This window comes from Sarcophilus harrisii, chromosome 1 (genome assembly GCF_902635505.1).
Source record: "Sarcophilus harrisii chromosome 1, mSarHar1.11, whole genome shotgun sequence".
NCBI lineage: Eukaryota > Metazoa > Chordata > Mammalia > Dasyuromorphia > Dasyuridae > Sarcophilus > Sarcophilus harrisii.
This window is the reverse complement of record NC_045426.1, coordinates 86343087-86364565: the sequence shown is the minus strand read 5'-3', so window position 1 is coordinate 86364565 and position 21479 is coordinate 86343087.

Sequence of the window (21479 nt, the reverse complement as noted above, 5' to 3'; positions counted from 1 at the left end):
ACCCTCCCAACCATCTCCAGTTCCTCCACCCCCGCAGTTCTTTCCTAGAACATCATCTCTGCACTGGTTCTTTTTTTTTCCCCTGCCCCATCTTGATACCCCTCCAGTGAATGAGGGGACACTACTTCAAGTGAGTCCCTTGCCCCTTTATCCTATTAAGGATGTGTGCTTCCATACTGCAGCCTTGGATTTCTCCCACCATCCTTTGCCTTAGTTTCTACTCACATGCTGCTGAACCAAAAGTAGGGTATAATAGGAACCATGCTGACTAGGTCCACTACAAGTTTATGGTTCATGACCTTCCCTGCAGCAAAGCTTCCTAATTGTCCCACTTATCCCACCAAACCTTTTCCTCTCTCCTCAAATCTCCCATGGTTCCTCCCCTCCCTACCCTCTCAGCTAGAAACCTTGAGAGAACTGTAACGCACTTTAAAAATTGAGACATATTTCCAATAGCCGTGGAATGAAAAATGCCATCCTCATCCATAGAGAAAACTATGGAGACTGAATATGGATGGAAGCATAGTTATTTTTACCAAGTTATTGTTTTTTTCCTTGTTTGTTTTTTTCTTTCTTGTGTTTTTTTTCCTTTTTGATATGATTTTTCTTGCACAACATGACAAGTATGGAAACATGTTTGAAAAGACTATATTTAGTCTTTATTTAACCTCTATCAGATTGCTTGCTGTCTGGGGTGGGGGGAAGGAAAGGGAAGGATGGAGAAAAAATTTAGAACACAACATTTTACAAAAATGAATGTTGAAAACTATATGTATTTGGAAAAATAAAATACTATTAAAAAGAAAATTGAGGTCATTCACAAAAAGATCCCTCTTGCCTTCTGCCACCATCTCCTTCTTCAATCACTTTCTCCTTGTCAAGGCACACCCTTCTCTATCCACAAGGAATCCTATTCTATCCTTCTCTTCAGCTCTCCTCTACTAAACCTATTCTTTCACTAATCTTCATTCTCTCCCTTACTATACACTACTTTCCTGTGGCTCAAATATATGCTTTTCTTTACCCTATTATCAACAAACTCTCACTTAATATAGCTTCACTAGGTATTGTCTTATGTTTCTCCTTCCTTTCTTTCCTTAGGGGACTTTTTTGCCTAACCTCGTTGAAAAAGCCTTCTAAAATAGATGTTACCACTTCTTTCTCACCCTAAGAGGCAGCTAGGTATCTTAAGTGTCACTTACTAACAGGATGACTCTGGCAAGTCATTTAATCATGTTTACCTCAGTTTCCTTATTTGCAAAATGAATTGAAAAAGAAAATGGCAAACCCAGTCCAGTATCCTTGCCAAGAAAATTCCAAATTTGAAAGGGAATCACATGTACAAAGCTGTTGGTGGCAGCCCCTTTTGTAGTGGCAAGAAACTGGAAACTGAGTGGATGCCCATTAGTTGGGGAATGGCTGAATAAGTTGTGGCATATGAATGTTATGGGATATTATTGTTCTATAAGAAACGATCAGCAGAATGATTTCAGAAAGGCCTAGAGAGACTTACAGGCACTATGTTAAATGAAATTAGCAGAACCAGAAGAATATTGTACACAGCAACAACAAGATTATATGATAATCAACTGTGATTAACTTGGCTCTTTTCAACAATGAGGTGATTCAGGCTAATTCCAGTAGACTTGATGAAGAGAGCCATCTGCATCCAGAGAGAAGATTGTGGGGACTGAGAGTGGATCACAACATAGTATTTTCATCTTTGTTGGTGTATGCTTGCTTTTTTTTTTTTTCTCTTTTTTTTTTTTCCATTTTTATCTGATTTTTCTTGTACAGCATGATAAATGTGGAAATATGTTTAGAAGAATTGCATGTGTTATATTAGATTACTTGCTGTCTAGAAGAGGGGGAAGGTGGAGAGGGAGGGGGAAAATCTGGAAAAATTAAAAGCTATTATTATTATTATAAGAAAACAAAAGAAAATCTCAAATGTGGTCGCAAAGAATTAGACAGAACTGAACAACAATAACATTGAAAAGGCCTTCTAAAATAGGTGTGTCTACTTCCTTTTATCTCTCAACACTTTGCAGTCTGGCTTCTGACCTCATCATTCAACAAAACTTTTCTTTCTGAAATTATTAATTATCTCTTAATTGCTAAATCTAATGGCCTTTTCTCAGTCCCCATCCTTCTGATCTCTGTCTTGTCAATCATCCTTTTCTTGAGTTTTCTTTTCCCTGAGTTTTTAATGACTGCTCTTTCCCAATTCTCCTACCCTTATGACTATTCCTTCTGTGTCACTTTTACTAGATCTTCATGCATACCACATCTATACTCACTAACCATGGGTGTCTCTTAAGGCTATGTGCAGACCCTTTTCCCTTTATACTGAGGGATCTAAAGCCCCATGGTCTCAATTTTTATTTCTTTGAAAATGACTCTCTGATCTACCTGACCAGACCTAAACTCTCCCAAACTCCAGTCTCAGATCTCCAGTTGCCTTTTAGATATTTCCAGTTGGGTATCCTATAGACATCTTAAACTCAATGTCCAAAACATTATTTTCCCTTTCAAACCCTCCTCTATTCCTAATTTCTCTTACCATAGAGGGGGCTACAGTTCTTCGAACCAACCAGAACTACAACCTAGAGGTTATCCTGGGCTCCCTTCTATTACCCCCATATCCAATTAATCACAAGCATTGCCATTTTTGCCTTCTTCACACATCTCAGTAGCCACCACCTTCTCCTCTCTGATACTATAACCCCCCTCCCCTAGTACAGACCTTCTCCCCCTCACGCCTGGAGCATTGCAATGGCCTTCTGATTCAGGGCCCTTCCAGTTCCAAGCACCTTCCTCTCAGCTGTCAAATTGATCTTCCTAATATCACCAACCTCCTCCATCACCTTCAGTGGTCCTTACTCAGGACCAAATAGAAACTATAGCCTGTGTTTGGCTTTTAAAGCTTTCCAGGGTATAGCTGGATGGTCCTTGGAGTCGGGAGTCCTTCAGAAGCTTTCCAGGCTTCTTGGCTTCCTAAGGATTCCTAAAGCACTATCATTCTAAACTACTCCAATATTTCTGGATAGTGGGGGAAGGACATTGAGGAAGGAAGGAGGGGCAGGTAGGCAGTCAGAAGCACCCCCACAAAATACTTACCTATTTTCTGCTTCCTCTCAGCCAAAATGGAAGTAAAGGATCTGATTATAACCTGTGAAAATAAGATGCAGACAGAGCTTGACCCTATCTATCCCCAGCTGGTGAAACGGTGTAGCCTTCTATCCTCCCTGGATCTCCCAGGTAAGAAATCTGAAACAGATCTAAGTAACTGGAGAAATATTAATTGCTCATGGGCAAGTCAAGCCAATATGATAAGAATGATAGTAATATCTAAGACTGGTACCAATCAAACTTACCATAGAATGACTTCCTATAGCTTGAGAAAAAAAAAAAAAGAAGAATCTGAAAGAATGACTTTTTGGTCAAGAATTGCAAGGGAAGTTTCAAATGGAAAAAAGTAGGAAGGAAGGAGGCCTAAAAGTACCAGATTTTAACGGATGCTACAAAGCAGTAATCCTTAAGGCAATTTGATAATGACTGATCAGTGGAACAGATTAGATATATAGTATACAGAAACAAGCACATAGTCTGTGTTTTGATAAACCAAGCAAGGACTCATTATTTAACAAAGAATGATGGGAAACTTAGAATGTAGTTGGCAAAAACTAGGTATAGCTCAATAGCTTATACCAAGACAAGCGCCAAATGAATACATGATTCATATATATATATAAAGTCTGACATCATAAAAACAAAAAAATAATTAGAGGAGAAAGGAAGAAATTACTTGTCAGATCTATGGAGAAGAGTTCATGACTTAAGAGAAAGAGAACAACATAGGAAGTAAAATGGACGATTTCAATAACAAAATTTAAACATTTTTGTCTAAAGAAAATGAAACAGCTAAAATTAGAAGAGAAAAAATAAATTGGGAAAAAACTTTTCAGCAAGTTTCTCTGATTAAAAATTTCATTTCTAAAAATATAGAGAGAACTGATAAGAATTATTCCCTAATTTATAAATGGTTAAAGGATATGAATAGGTCGTTTTCGGCGGAGGGGGGGGAGGAGGAGGAGGAGGCAGAATTCACACCATCAGTAGCCATATTTTTTTAAATCTTCTAATATACTTCTAATATATTATTAAGAGAAATGCAAATTAAAACTGAGATTCCACCTTGCACCCATTAGATCTGTGGGAAAATGAATACACTATTCATGAAGCTGTGGATTAGTAAAGCTATTACAGTAAATAATCTGTAACTTTGGCTAAAAAAAAATATTAAATGTTGACCATTCTTTGATCCAGCAAAACCAGCAAATATTTCCAGTTGGATGTCCTATAGACACCTTAAACTCAATATGTCCAAAACATTATCTTCCCTCTCAAACCCTCCTTTCTTCCTAACTTCTCTTACCTGTAGAGGGTAGAGGGGGCTACAGTTCTCCCAACCAACCAGAACTACAACCTAGAGATTATTCTGGGCTACCTTCTATTACCACCATATCCCCTATAGCTTGGCCCTATGTTGTTGAGTAATGTCCAACTCTTCATGATCCCATGGATCATGCTATGCTTGGAGTTTTCTTGGCAAATAAATTTGCTATTTCCCTCTCCAGTGGTTTAAGGCAAACAGATCACATAGCTAGTTAGTGTCTGAGGCTGGATTTGGATCGCTGACTCCAGCTTTAGTGCTGTATCTACTAAGCCATCTAGCTGCTAAGGAAATCCAGAGAAAGAGGGAAAAGACCATCTACATCAATGCTTTTTGAGGTGGCTAAGAATTAGAAACTGAGGTGGTACCCATCAATTGGGGAATGACTGAACAAGTTAGAGCATATGAATACGATAAAATACTGTTGTGCTATAAGAAATGATGAAGGGAATGGTTTTAGAGAAACTGAGAAAACATTTATGAACTGATAGAGAGTGAACAGAACCAGGAGAAGAGTTTATATAATAGCAGTATTGTAAAGACGACTTTGAAAGTCTTAGAAACTCTGATCAATACATAGCCGACCACTGGAACTCTAGGCTCATAACGAAGCCGACCGACTAGAACCTCCTGAATGACAAGTTACCAATTCAAAATGCAGACTGAGACATTGTTACTGACATAGTCGGTGAGATACAGTATAGACGTCCAGGTAATTTACACGTGGTATATTACATGAATAATACACATCACAGGAGTGCGGCTAGACTGACATCTCTGCAGGGAGGGCTGCTCCTCCTTTTGGTGTCCACTTATCACCCAACTCAGAAGCTGTGGCAGGCAGAGCAGCCACACTCTGGTAAAATCATCTTGGCAAATGGACTAAACCAGTTGGAAGGTAACCCACAGGCCTCAAACCCAGCAGAGGATGAAAATAATTTGTTCCAGTGGCCCTGGAGGTAACTTACCCAGACGCTATGGAGCACTTAGAGCCTGGTCAAACATTAAGCGTGCCTGGGTCATCCATTCTATCCTGAGTCATCAGCAGCTGTCTTGACTTTTGACTTGCCTCTGGCTTGGAGGATTCTGAAAGAAAAAGGGAAGCTGATAACTGTGTGCAACTGTCTCACTTAAATCCAAGTCATCCTGTGAGGTCATTGGCCCTCTTTGAAAATGAAGAATGAACAGCAACATGTCACATGTTTTTCTTGCTTTCTCAAGTCAGGAAGAGGAGTGTGAGGAAGGAGAGAGAATGTAGACCTTTGTTTGAAAAAGCATACAATTTAAAAAGAAAAAGAAACCTTAACACTTCTCCTAGTCCTCCCTTCTGCCTCCAATGCTGCACCCATTTCTACAAAATAGACTTCCTCAGGGATGTTCACCAATTAAACCCAGAGTTTAATGTGTCTGCTACCTTGTGCCCCTAACAGGAGCTATTCAAAGCTTTTGTGGGGGTCTCAATGACACTAAACTCAGGTCACATCTAGGGGTATTAAAAGAACTGCCTGATAGGATTGCTGAGCCATTGTCATTGATCTTTGGGGAAAAGGAGAGCGACCACAGAACTAGAAATAAACAAATTTTCAGCTTTTCTTTTTTTCTTCTTTTGTTTTTTACAGTTTTTCGCAATTAACAAGCATTTCTTTGTCTATCCCTCCCAATTCTCCCTAAGAGGGGGAAAAACTTGTAACAAAAATACATATTCAAACAAAAAAAATTTCCTGCATTTGTCATGTACTTATATTGAATTGCTTGCCATCTAGGGGAGAGAATGGGGGGAAGGAGGAGAAAATCTGAAACACAAGGCTATGCAAGGGTCAATGTTGTCAAATTATCTGTGCATATGTTTTGAAAATAAAAGGCTTTATTAAAAAAAAAGAAAAAGAAAAACATTTGTCATGTACAAAACTGTATTCATTCAATTTTAGACTCTCACTAGTCTGTTAGAAGATAGGGAACAATCTTTCCCTTCTTGTCAGCCCTCTTAAAATTAGAGTTGTCCAGTGAGATGATTGATGAGAACCATCTACACCCAGAGAGAAGACTGTGGGAACTGAATGTGGATCACAACATAACATTCTCACTCTTTTTGTTGTTGTTCACTTGCATATTGTTTTCTTACTCATTTACTTTCTTTTTTTGATATGATTTTTCTTATGCAGCAAGAGAATTGTATAAATATGTTTATACATTAAAAAAAAATTAGGGTTATCATTTCCATTAATCAGTGCAGTTAAGGTTTTCAAAGTTCTTTATAATGTTGTTACTACCAGATAAATTAGGTTCCTGCTCTGCTCCTTTCATTCTGTATCACTTCATATAAGTTTTCTTGGGTTTCTCTGAAATGCTTCCTATCATTATTTATTTATTTACTTTTTGCTGAAGCAATTGGGGTTAAGTGACCAGAATCACACAGCTGGGAAGTGTTAAGTGTCTCAGGTCAGATTTGAACTCACATCCTCCTGACTTCAGAGCTAATGCTTCACACATTCACAAAGGGAAGAAGGGGCATAATCTATAATATATGTGTCAGAGAAACTAGTTTTGGTTCCTGACAACATTTTATAATATGATATTGGAAAAGTGGTAAGCAGACATCTCAATAAGGAAGTTGGAATCACAAAACCTGCATGGCTTCATCAATAATAATTGATGACACAACAACCAGATGTCCTTTCTGACAGAGTTTACTAGTCTGCTGGATCAGGGGATGCTTTGTTCAAACATTTTCCAAAGTCTCTGCTGCTCCAGCTTTGAATAGGATGGAGGGATTTGGTCCAGACTTGGGATGTTTGAATTCCATGGCCAATTGTTTTTGGTTCCATACAAACTAAGTTCTCCATCCACAGGTGAAATGCCTCTTGACCTGCTCAAACAGGAAAAGGCCCAGATTTCCCCACGGAACTCCAGCCGGCACTTCTCAGCTCAGAATGACATAGATTATGCCCAGGTAAGTAAACCCTGTCATCTGGACCACCCCAGTCTCCCTCTGCTCTCTGCTATATGTAGTCTCCACAGGAAGACCTCTGCTCACAAAGAGTGGTCAATGGTCTTCCCCAGACACTGGGCTCACCCCAGCCCACTAAGAAGAGAAATTTCTTGTGTTTTAGCTTGGGAGACTCAAGAATCACGAGGCAGCCATCCACAATGTTCCCAGCATAAATGCGGTGCTTTCTTCCACAGAGGGAAAGGAAATCCTGGAGCTGAGTGAGGACCCGTAACCCTGCTTGAGCAATGACTCCTGCCATCTTCTCTTCCCTTCACAGATAATACAAAACTCTGAGAACAAGAAGTCGGATTCGCACCTGCAGTTGGGAGTATCTTTCTGGAACCAGGCTCCCCAGAGGCCCCCTGGGCCAGCCCAGGTCCACAGCATACAATGCTTGCAGCCCTTGGAGGAAGGACTCAGGACAGAAACAGAAGGCAGTTCTGGCTGTTCCAGTAGTCAGCTTCTGCCTGATTTGGGGCCTCAACAGATCCAAGGGTCAGGGGCCTACATCACTCCCAGTCAGATGATCGGACAGCCCCCAGACCAAAGATCATCAGCCTCCTCCCCTCCTAGGCGCTCAGCCAGGTCCCATCCCAAGGCCAAGAGGAGGCTTTCCTATAACCCTTGATGGCTCTGGCCCTGGCCCTGACCCTGCCCCTGCCCCTGTGCCCCCTCCCCCAGAGGTCTGGTCCCATGCTGGCTACTTTTGCCTTACTGATCTTGTGACCCTGATTTAGTCAGTTCCCTTTCCTTAACCTCAGTATTCTTCTCTCTAAAATGAGAGGCTTCTTAAATGATCCTTGAGGTCTCTAACTGTTCACAATGTGTAATCCTTTGTATTGCTACCTTTTAAAATTGGAAAATAAAGGGATGTCCCCATGGAAAATGTTGTGCATTTTTGTTGACACAAGGCACTTGGCTCCTTCCTGAGACTACTCTGCTCCCTGTTTCTGTGTCCCCCTTATCCCTGGCCTTCTCCCCACATGGGGCAACCCTCAGCAGTTTCTCCCTCTTTGTCTGTGTCTTCACAGACCTGAAACTTTGGCTCTCTCGGTGCTCTGATCATTCTTTTCCCTTTTAGAGGCAAGTCTGACAAGCCCTCTCCAATGAACAGTTTTCCTATTGGGGGTGGGAGGGGAGCCTGCCATCTTTGCAGCAATCTCATAGAAAGTCACCACATACCTTTAGAAGGTGTCCCATAGATGTCTACCAGGGCTTCCCCCTGTCCCGATTCACCCGCACTGAAAGCTTCAAAGACTTGTGCTCTCTCACCTCCAATATCCAGACTTACTCAGTCTCCAATCTCCAATCTATATCCTCCTAAATCTCCTGATAGTTCCTCATTTCAGGATCTTCATCCCTGTTAACAAAGAATTCCTGGGCAGCTTGCCTCCAGTGTATGCCCTTGGAATCCAGACTACAGAGTCTCCATTTCTGATTGTGAAAATCCTTCCAAAATTTCCCTGTTCAGCTCCAAGTCACATCTGTGAAGCAATCACTGCAGACCTGAGTGTACCTCTCTTAAACCACTGTCCCAATCAACTCTGTGTTCTGTTTCAAGCAGAAGCTTCATCTCCCTACCAGAATTCAGGAATCTCTCAGGCTGGAGAAGACAAGGGAGGCCCGGTGCTTGTCTATACCTCATCTTCAGTCCTATAACCCCCACTCTTGGATGTTGCCCAAACATCCTGCTCTTCGCTAGTTGTGATCAAACATGTTCTTCTCCAATGATCTTCCAAGGAAAAGTCATTTCCCTTTGCCCCCTCCCCCCCAAATTTCTGGGTCACAGATGATCACTCATTCAAGTAACCCTGGTTAGGAGCTGGAGACTGCCAGGTGAGAACTCAGTGAGGAAATTTCACAGGTTCTTGAAACCATAAGGGGAAGAACCAAGGTATATGGAGAGGAACTCAAGTGCCTGGGGTTATGTACATTCACTTGTGTTATGAAGGAGTACATACCTCCTAGGTGACAACCCAGGAGTTAGTGCCTGCTAAGTGACTACTCACAGGCTGGGGTCTAACAAAAGACCGAGGCTGCACCCCCTGTCTCTCGTTCCCAAAGTTAAAAAGCCGAAGGCCCCACCAAGGATCTCAGAAACCCCTCAGACTAGAGCTCTGACGCAGAAAGCACTTGGAGTTCTCTGAAGACCAGAAGGTGCTGAGGCAGCCTAGCACTCACAGCCTTGAAGTTGGAAAACTTCACCAAGGCTTTTGTCCCACAGGTAAGTGAAAGGGTCAGGAGAATGGCAATTTGCTATGCATCGAAGGAAAGGCTTTGACTTGGGAAAAAACAAAAGAAATTAGTGGGCAGAAATGGAATTAGGGAATGTGGGCTAACTTTTTCCCCTGGTTCCCATAATTTAAGTTCCTTTACAGTGGTTGGGAGGGAATCAAAACTGGATAGAATGGAATTAGCCTTGTATTAGGAAGTTGAAGGTCTCAAGATCCCTCCTTTGCCCACAACTCTCCTATGAGACTTGGGAAATTCCCTTCTCTAAAGGAGGACCCAGGGGCCCTGTCAACTTTTAATCCTGGAAACTTCTCTTCCTCCAAATCGGAGGTATTAAAATAAGGCCCCCAACCAATCCACCCTCTTTTTCTTTCTCTCTCAGCCAAACTGGAATCAGGGAGGAACCCCAAACTCTAAAGGCAGTGATGGAAGCTTATTTCTTTCCTTTTCTTCATCAGTTTATCTTATTAAAAAACTTCCCTCAGGTAGCTTAAAGCTTCTCTTCCAAGGCCCCCTAGGCCCCCTTTCCCCAACCTGGATTTTAAGGGACTGAATAATTTTCCTCATTTTGCTTCTATTTTAATTGTATTTCCTCAAACATCCAAAATTTTGTTAAAAGGGTTTCGCCCTAAAGTCCTAGGTTTGAAATTTTGGGAATAAAATTGAATATTTATCCCAGAATGAACTGATAAAAGACTGGAATACCCATCTTTTTGAATCCCAACAACTCCACACAGAAGTAAAGTTAAAAAAAATAAGTTTTATTAAAGTCCACCCCAAACAAATCAAAGAGGTAGTGCTGGAATTGGGGCTCTCAAAAACATACTTGATTCAGTTAAGACAGAAACCCTCCCCCTTAAGAATTCCATGAGTTCAAGTCGGTGACTTTCTTTGGGACTCTTTTTAAAAAAATAACATTCCCAACTAGTGTGTCCCTCAATCCTTCCTCTTTTCTCATTCGTCCACAGGGCGTCCCTTTTTCTCGAAATTCCTTCTCCCAAGAAACCCAGCAGGCCTTTCTGTTAGCAACTCCAGGGGCACTCCCCTGTCCATGTAAGTATATCCCTATTTACCTCCCAAATCTTACTCCGCCTTTAGACTTGTCCCAGTCAGTCCAAACTCAATCAATCCTATCAGAACTAACCACCAATCCAAATCCCCCCCTCTCTTGCTCCTCATCCTTTAATTCTTGGTGAAGCCCCAGGGGTATGGAGGGGCAAGGGCCTATGACCTTGCTCCTGACCCCATCCAAAGGTATTGGGCAGGGAATCTCCTGTTTTAAACTTGGGGAGGACAGGAAGGCCTTTATCCAGGAACTTGGAGTTACTTTTCTGGACAAATGGGTTTTAAGAAGAAAATTCCTGGCCTTAAGAGAAAAGACACTAGTGTTCCTCTCTCCTATGCTTTCCAGATGATCGAACAACCTCTCTATAGGAAGATAGACACCCACCAAAGATTCGGGTGTCCTCTGGGCTTTTCCCTCAGGGCCAGAGCAGGAAACTTTTAGAATGGTTTAAGGCCCTGGGAAGGCCAGGAACAGCTGATTAAAGGTTTTGGATCTGGGTTCAGCTTCTGCTGCCCATGGCATAAAAAGTGAAGGAAACCTGGAAACCATCGAAGAAACGGTTCCCTGGCCCTTACCAAAAGCTCCTATCTCTGGATATTTTATACTCACCCCCTCCCAAAGTCAGGAAAAGACATCACTCTGAACCTTCAATAATCATTGATATGGTCAACTTCCTACTAAAAGTATGGGACTAATTTCTTGCTGGCTCTCTCCCTTGCCAGCTCTGCCACCTTGGATAAGGCACTTCTTCTTGGGGTAGGCGGGAGGGTGGGGTGTAGGGGCCACTTTTCCCCTAAAATTCCTTTGTATTTCCCCTGGGTTCCCTAAAGGTGTAGGAAAACCAAATTTACTTTTTGTACTGACTCTTTGGGTTTTTGGTGAAACTGTTGGTAAAACAATTCATGTTTTGTGAAGGATGGTTGGGAAGAGATATCAATTTTCCAAATGGCTGGGAAACCTCAGGTTATTTATTTGGGTTCCATGTCCAGCTTGGAAAAAGCCTCCAGGAGGAGTTATCTATTGAACTAAGATGGCCTTTTTATATATGTTATTATTATACCTTGTTATTCACAAGATCGATGCATTGGGAATTTTCGCCCTTTGCAAACCCTTTTTTCCAACTTCTCCCTTTCCCCTCCACCCCTCCCCCATGGCAGGTTGAACAATAACATATTAAATTTTAAAAGTATATTAAATACAAATATATTATGGACATCCCTTATCTTAGGGGCACAAAAGAATCAGACTTTTAACAATTAGCCTGTGAAGGAAATTAAAAGTGCAGGTGAACAAAAAAGAAGGGATTGGAATTCTATTCAGAGGGTTCAAGTCATCTCCCAAGTTCTTTCGCTGGGTTAAAGCTGGTTTTAGTTCATTGCCTCTGTTGGAACTTGAGTTGTTCATTTTCATTTCAAAGGCGCCCACATCAGAACTGATTCATATAGTATTGGTTTTGAAGTAGGAATATTTCCGGTCCTCCTCATTTCCCTCAGCATCCAGTTCATTAAGTTTAATTTCTAGAAATCATCCTGCTGGTCATTTCTTACGAAAATAATAGTCCATAATATCCATAACAAGTTTATTTTCTCCAATTGTTGGGCATCCAATTTTTTCCAAGTTTTCCCACCTAAAAGGGCCCAACAATATTTTGGCACATACAGGTCCCTTTCCTTCTTTAAAATATCTCTTTGGGGTATAAGCCCGTGGATTCGGATAAAAGGGGTGCCAGTTTGGTTCCAACAGGCTTTCCGCTCTCCGAATGGCTGGTGTATTCCAAATTCCACCAACAATGTATCAAGCGTCCCCTGTTTTTCCCACCCTCAACATTCAACATTATCTTTCCCTGTCATTTCTAGCCAATCTGACAGGTGTGTAGGATCTCAAGTTTTAATTTGCATTTCCCGGTTAATGTTTAAAGGCATCTTTTATATGGTGTAGGTTTCAAATTTCTTTGTCAGGGTTTCTTTTCATTGACCATTTATCAATTGGAGAATGGGCTTGATTTCTCATGAATTGGAGTCAATTCTCTCTCTCTTTTCTTTAATAATTATACCTTTTTATTTGGGGAATTAGTAAATTTTTTATTTTCAACTTCTTTTTTTTTTTTTTAATTAAATATCTTTATTATTTTGGAAAAGGGAATTTTCATTTCTTGTTTTTCTCAGATTTTGGCAAAAAATTAATTTAAATTTTAAAGGTTGTACAATTATTGGTTTCTCCAAGAGCCTTATTTTAATTCAAAATTTCAAGGCTTGGTTATCTTTTTATTTTCCACCAAAGGGAACAAATTAATTTTGAAATCTTTACCCCCTTGGTCCTAATTTTTATAAAATTTTAGGTTTTCTGCATTTATATCAGGACCATTTTTTCCACATCTCCCCTTTTCAGGGTTTTTGGGGTTGAATATTCTAGAATTAAACTAAGTTTTGGAATTTGCATTCAGCAAACTTCTCTTAAGAAGGGGTTTGGAATTTGAAAAGTTAATAATTTAAATTAAATAAAATGGGAAGGAAGCCTTTTAAAATCTAAACAAGGGGGCCCAATTTAAACAAACAAACAACACCATAACCAACATCACCTCTCAAGGAAGCACCAACATTATTTCCTTGGCTGGGAAGTGCCCACAGCTATTCAGAGTCTCCAAGTGGGGCCATTGCTAACCAAACTATACAGTTTTGCCTAAATCCCCAAAGTCCATTTCCACTAAAGGTTTTTGAAAGAAAAACTTTAATTTATTTTTTTTTTTTCATTTGAAAAATTTTTCTTTATAACATTTCCTTTTTTACTTCTGTTCGTTTTCCCTCCCTCCCCCTCCTCCCCTCCCCTTTAAGGAAACAGTCTCATACATGTTAAATTAACTTTATATCCAAATTTATATGCAGATTAAACAATTCCTTTTTCCGGGAAATTGGTTTCAGGCATAACAAAAACCCGGGAAGAAAAAGCAAAAAACCAAACAGTTTCCCTTTCCTGCCCAGTGTTCTTTCTTTGGGTATAACAGCTTCTTCAATCAATTTTAATCTTAAACAGGTTGTTCTTTTCAAAGAAATCCCTTCCGTCCAAATTCTCATTCCTGTATTTTGAGGTTTTAAATTCCTGATTCTCTCATTTCACTTAGCATCAAATTCAATATAAATCTCCAAAGCCCTTATTAATCCTTGGTCATTTTTCTTACAGAACAATAATATTCCTTGTATATACTTTTTTTCCCAAATTATGGGCGTATTCATTTTCCAGTTTCCTTCCACACAAAAGGGCCACCACAAACATTTTGTGGCCAATACAGGTCCCTTTATCTTTACTATCTCTTTTGGGATATAAGCCCAGTAGTAGGCACCGCTGGTTAAAAATACAATTTGATAATTTGGGAAAATTCCAAAGCTGGGTGATCCTTTATTTTTGAAATAATGGCCTTTCAAAAAAAATTTGTTTTTCAAAAAAATTTTGAAACTTCAAGGTCTTATGCCCTCCCTCCCAACATTCCAGACTTTGGTCCAGCTTAATCTATGTTCCTCCTGAATCTGCTGATATTCCCTCCTTCAGGTCTTATCCCTGTTGCAAGGGTTTTTCCTGGGCAAACCCTCCAGTTATCCTTGGAATCCAGTTAAAGTCTTCTTGGAACCTACAAAACACTCTAGGGTGGTTTATCGTATGTCCTCCATTTCTTGTTGAAAATCCTTCCAAATTTCCCTTTTCCGGCTCCAAGTCCCATCTGTAAGGCCAATTCATAGGAATCACAGTGTACCTCTCTTAAACCTCTGTCCCAATCAGCTCTGTGTTCTGTTTCAAGCAGAAGCTTCATCTCCCTACCAGAATTCAGGAATCTCTCAGGCTGGAGAAGACAAGGGAGGCCCGGTGCTTGTCTATACCTCATCTTCAGTCCTATAACCCCCACTCTTGGATGTTGCCCAAACATCCTGCTCTTCCCTAGTTGTGATCAAACATGTTCTTCTCCAATGATCTTCCAAGGAAAAGTCATTTCCCTTTGCCCCCTCCCCCCCAAATTTCTGGGTCACAGATGATCACTCATTCAAGTAACCCTGGTTAGGAGCTGGAGACTGCCAGGTGAGAACTCAGTGAGAAGTATTCACAGGTTCTTACTTAGCCCAATAAAGGGAAGAATCCAAGATATAATGGAATTCAATTACCTGAGACTGTATACTCAGACCCCTGAAACCACTTTGATTTATGGGATTCCCCTCCTAGGTGACAACCCAGGAGTTAGTGCCTGCTAAGTGACTACTCACAGGCTGGGGTCTAACAAAAGACCAAGGCTCCACCCCCTGTCTCTCTTTCCCAAGGTTTAAGAAAGGCCCCGGATTAGAAACCAATGGGCCTTGGGGGCCTCGAGACCAGAAGGTGCTGAGGCAGCCTAGCACTCACAGCCTTGAAGTTGGAAAACTTCACCAAGGCTTTTGTCCCACAGGTAAGTGAAAGGGTCAGGAGAATGGCAATTGCTATGCATCTGAAGGGAAGAAGGCTGTTGACTTGGATAAGGAAAAAACAAGAAATTAGTGGGCAGAAATGAATCTAGGAATGTGGAGCTAACTTTTTCCCCTAGGTCTCCCCCTTGAACCCCAAGTTCATACAGTGGTTGGGAGGGAATCAAAACTGGATAGAATGGAATTAGCCTTGTATTAGGAAGTTGAAGGTCTCAAGATCCCTCCTTTGCCACTTACAACTCTCTATATGAGACTTGGACAAATGACCCACTTCTCTGAAATGAGAGGATCCCGAAGGGACCCTGTCAACTTTTAATCCTGGAAACTTCTCATCCTCCAATCTGGAGGTAGTAAAGATAAGGCCTTCTCACAACAACCTTCAATCCACTTACCTCTTTCTGTCTTCCTGCTCTCTCAGCCAAACTGGAATCAGGGAGGGCCCTACGAACTCTCAGAAAGAGCCAGTGATGGAAGCTTATTCTTTCTGTTCTTCATCAGCTTTTGCTTATCAGCCCTCACAGCTTCCCTCAGGTAAGCTACAACAACTGCTCTTCCAACCAAAAACCTAGGCCCCACTTTCCCCAAACACGAAATTTCCCAGGGACTAGCAATAAGTTTTCCTCATTTATACAGCAGTTGCTCATTTGTCTAGCCTTGTATCACTCTCAAACGTCCAAAATCTTTGTTGAAAGCTTCAAAGATGTTGCGCCCTAAAGTGCCTAGGTTTGAAGTTTGGCTGAAAAAGAGTTGAAGTATCTGTATCCCAGAATGAACGGATAAAGACTGTGAGATAGCCCATCTTTATAACCGAATCCCAGCAACTCATACAGAAGTAAGACAAAAATGTCTAAGTTTGTATTAAGAGTCCACACCACGTACAAATCCAAGGAGGTAGTGCTGGAGTTGGGGCTCTCAAAAACATACTTGATTCAGCTAAGACAGAAACCCTGCCCTTGGAGAGGACGTTCATAGAGTTCAGTCTGGTGACTTTGCTAGGACTCTTATTTTAAAAAAAATATTTCGTTTTAACTAGTTTCCTCAATCCGTTTTTCTGCCTTCTCCAATCGTACAAAGGAACGTCCCCGGCGTTCCAAAAATGTCCCTTCTCCCGAAAACCCAGCCTTTTTCAGGCAGCATCCAGGGGCACTCCTTCCATTAAAAGTACCATCCTTTTACCTCCCAAATCTTACTCCGCCTTTAGACTTGTCCCAGTCAGTCCAAACTCAATCAATCCTATCAGAACCTATTTTCCCTACCATCCAAATCCCCACCCTCTCTGCTCTCATCCTTTCAGTCTCTTCAGTAAGTTCCCATGGGGTATGGAGGGAGCAGGCGCCTGTGACCTTGCTCACATATGACCCCATGCCAAAGGTATTGACAGGAATCTCCTGTGTCTCAACTTGGGAGGGACAGGGGAAGCCTTTGGTCATCCAGGAACTTCAGATGTCACTTTTTCTGGACAAATGGGGTATTTCCTCCAAACAGAAAGAATTCCTGGGAAGAAAAGGCATAATGTTTCCTCTCTTTCCTATAACTTTAGATGATCAACAACTCTCTATGGGAAGATAGCACCCACCAAGATTCGGTGTCCATTGGAACTATTTTCAGGGAAGCAGGCCCGAACTTGTGGGTGGTTTGGGCCCTGGAGACAGGACCAAGGACAACGCTGATGAAGAGGGTTCAGGTTGGAGCTGGGCCAGGTTCGCTGCCCTTGGCACTTAAACAAAAGTGAAGGAAGGAAAGAAACCAATTAAGAAAAGGTCCCCACGCCCATACCACAAAGCTAACCCTTTCCTGGATTTTTCTCACCCCTCCCAAAGTCAGGAAAGACTCCTCTGAACCTTTTTTGGTATGGTCAACTTCCCCAAAAAGTTATGGGATAATTTCTTGCTTGGCTCTCTCCTTATGGCTCTCCTTTGGGATAACACTTCTACTAGGGGTAGGCGGGAGGGTGGGGTGTAGGGGCCACTTTCCTGGCCTTCTTTCTCAAATTCACTTGTATATAGTCTTCCCCATGGTCCCTATTGATGTAAAGTTTGACAATAAAGGAATTTTACTTTTTAAAGTACTGACTCTTTGGGTTTTTGACAAAACTGTTGATAAAAACAATTCATGTTATTGTGAAGAAGATAAGAGGATGTGGAAGAGATGATCATTGTCAGCGATGGCTGGACGACAAGACACTCAAGGTATATTTGGTCATGGGTCCATGTCAGCTTGGCAAGAAGCCTCCAGGAGAGTTATCTCCCTGAACTAGACTGGCCTTTTTTATATATTTGTTATTATTATACCTTGTTATTCACAAGATCGATGCATGGGAAATTTTTCAGCATTAACCCTTGCACAACCTTTTTTCCAAAACTTCTTTCCCCTCCCCCACTCCCCCATGGCGGTTAGACAATACATGTTAAAATATTTAAAGTTATTTTCGTTAATAATGGACAACCCCTTATCTTTGCTCTGGGAAGAATCAGACTTTGAGACAATTAGAAATTACCTGTGAAAGTCAAAAAGTGGGTGGACAAAAAAGGAGGGATTGGAATTTTTAGAAGGTTCAGATTCCCAGGACTTTCTGGAAAGCTGGTTAGTTCATTTGCTTGCTCTGTTGGAACTGAGTTGATTCATTTCATTTGCTCAAGGGCAACATCCATCAGGGCGTCATCAAATATTATTGGTGTTAAGTATGGAATGATCTCCGGTCCTGCTCATTTCCCTCCAGCATCCAGTTCATGTAAGTCTCTCCCAGGCCTATCCTATCCTGCGGTCATTTCCTTACCGGAAATTAATAGTCCATAATATCCCCACAGTTTATTCCCAGCCATTTCTCAATTATGGGCATCCATTCATTTTCCAGTTTCTAGTCCCACAAAGGGCCATACAAACATTTTGGCACATAATTTTCCTTCTTTAAATATCTCTTTGGGGTATAAGCCCCATTAATAACCTTTGGATTCAAAGGGTGTACAGTTTGATAACTTTTTGAGCATAGTTCCAAATCGCTCTCGAATGGCTGGATGTATTCACAATTCCACCAACAATGTATCCAGCGTCCCTGCCCAATTTTCAACATTCAGCATTATCTTTCCCTGTCATTCCTAGCCAATCTGACGGGTGTGTTAAATGGCATCTGGAGTTGTCTTAATTTCATTTCCCTGATTAATAATGACTTGGGCATCTTTTCATATTTAGTCATAGTTTCCAAATTTCTTTGTCTGAGGATTGTCTGTTCCTTATCCTTTGACCATTTATCAATTGGGAATGGGCTTGATTTCCTTTTGGGTAATTTTCTCTTTTAATAATTACCTTTTTATTAATTGGGCCCATGCCTTAATTTTTACAACATTATTCCTTGCACTCACTTCTTTTTTTTTAATTAAATAATCCATCTTTATTGTTATTTTGAGAAAAGGAATCTTTCATTCTTGTTTTCTTAGATTTGGCAAACAAAAATATTAATTTGAAATTATCAAAGAATTGTACAATTGATAAGGTCTATATCTCCAAGAGCCTAAAACTTACAGTCAGAACATTTCAAGAGCACTTGGTTCAGTAAACATCTTTTATATTGCACACTTCTGAAAGGGAACAAATTAATATTTGAAGTCTCCCCCACCCCCACGTCGGTAACCCTAATTAGTCATTATAAGAGTACACAATGAGTTGTTCTGCATTGCTATATCAGGACCATTTGGGCTACATCTCCCTTTTCAGGGTTTTAGGGGTCCAGATATCTCTAAGATTAAACTAATTTGGAATTTGCATTCAGCAAGCATATCTTAAAGAGGGTGGATACAAATTTGAAAATGCTCATAATCTTGATTAAATAAGACATCAGGGAAGGGGAAACGCATAGCACAAAATCAATAAACGATTAACACAGGGCCACAATAAAGACACTATAACAAACAAACAGACAACATATAACATACATCATCACCTCTCCCAGGAAGCACCAACATCTGACTTCCTTGGCTGAGAGAATGCATGGCCACAGCTATTCAGAGTCTCAAGTGGGGCCATTGCTAGACAAGCTATACAGTATTTCCTAGCCTAAATCCTCAAAGTCCATTTCCACTAAGAGGTTTTTTGGTTTCTTGGTTTGTTTAATTTTATTTTTTAATTTTTATTTTGAAAAAATTTCTTTATAACATTATCCTTTGCACTCACTTCTGTTCTGATTTTTCCCTCCCTCCCTCCCTCCCTCCACCCCCTCACCCAGATGGCAAACAGTCTCCCTTTTAAATATGTCCAGTTATCCTAAGGTACAATATTGGTCAGAATCCAAAACAGTTCTCTTTTTTACAAGGAAGAATTGGGTTTCAAAGGTAACAAAATCCCAGGTAAAAACAAAAAATACAAACAATTTCATTCACTTGCCCAGTGTTCTTCCTTTGGGTGTCTATCCAATTCATTGATCAATTGAAACTAGTTAATTTCTCTTTGTCAAAGGTCCACTTCGTCAGAATACATCCCTCATACATTGTGATTTTTGAGGGTTTACCCAAGATCCCTGATTCTTTCTCATTTCATTAGCATCAGTTCAATAAGTCTCTCCAAGCCCCTCTGTATTCATCCTGCTGGTCATTTCTTCAGAACAATAATATTCCTTTTTCATTATACAATTACCCCAAATTCTCAATTATTGGGCATCCATTCATTTCAATTTCTAACCACCCAAAAGGGCCACCACAAACATTTGTGGCACATACAGGTCCCTTTCCCTTCTTTAGTATCTCTTTGGGATATAAGCCCAGTAGTAGCACTGCTGGGTCAAAGGATATGCACAGTTTGATAACTTTGGGGGAAAAATTCCAGCTTGTAGAGGTGATCCTCTATATATTTTGGAAATGACTGGCCTTTTTTAATCAAAATAAAATTTTTTTTTCCAACAAGGTCCACATTGAAAGCTTCAAGGTCTTGTACTCTCTCACCTCCAACATCCAGACTTGCTCAGACTCCAGTCTCCAATCTATGCTCCTCCTGAATCTGCTGATAGTTCCTCACTTCAGGATCTTCATCCCTATTACAAAGAGTTGCCTTCCTGGGCAGCTTGCCTCTAGTGTATCCCCTTGGAATCCAGACTACACAGTCTTCTTGGAACCTACAAAACACTCTAGGGTGGTTGCCTATCATATGTCCTCCATTTCTGATTGTGAAAATCCTTCCAAAATTTCCCTGTTCAGCTCCAAGTCACATCTGTGAAGCAATCATGGCAGATCTGAGTGTACCTCTCTTTAACCTCTGTCCCAATCAGCTCTGTGTTCTGTTTCAAGCAGGAGCTTCATCTCCCTACCAGAATTCAGGAATCTCTCAGGCTGGAGAAGACAAGGGAGGCCCGGTGCTTGTCTATACCTCATCTTCAGTCCTCCCCCCCTCTTGGGATGGCCAACATCCTGCTCTTCCCTAGTTGTGATCAAACATGTTCTTCTCCAATGACCTTCCAAGGAAAAGTCATTTCCCTTTGCCCCCTCCCCCCCAAATTTCTGGGTCACAGATGATCACTCATTCAAGTAACCCTGGTTAGGAGCTAGAGACTGCCAGGTGAGAACTCAGTGAGAAGTATTCACAGGTTCTTACTAGCCAAGCCACTTAAATGAAGAATCAAGGTATGGGTAAATTTCAGTGCCTGAGGAGGGTGTATCTCAGGCCCCATTCCTTGGGTTTGGAAGGAGTTCCACACCTCCTGGGTGACAGAGGGGTTGGTCCTGCTGGTGGCTACTCACAGGCTGGGGTCTAACAAAAGACTGAGGCTCCACCCCCTGTCTCTCTTTCCCAAAGTTAAAAAGCCGAAGGCCCCACCAAGGATCTCAGAAATCCCTCAGACTGGAGCTCTTGGAGGTCTCTGAAGACCAGAAGGTGCTGAGGCAGCCTAGCACTCGCAGCCTTGAAGTTGGAAAACTTCACCAAGGCTTTTGTCCCACAGGTAAGTGAAAGGGTCAGGAGAATGGCAATTGCTATGCATCTGAAGGGAAGAAGGCTGTTGACTTGGATAAGGAAAAAACAAGAAATTAGTGGGCAGAAATGAATCTAGGAATGAAATCACCCTTTCCCCGAACCCCCAATTCGCCGGTGGTTGGGAGGGAATCAAAACTGGATAGAATGGAATTAGCCTTGTATTAGGAAGTTGAAGGTCTCAAGATCCCTCCTTTGCCACTTACAACTCTCTATATGAGACTTGGACAAATGACCCACTTCTCAAAATGAGGGAGGATCCCGAAGGCCCTGTCCAACCAAATCCTGGAAACTTCTCATCCTCCAATCTGGAGGTAGTAAAGATAAGGCCTTCTCACAACA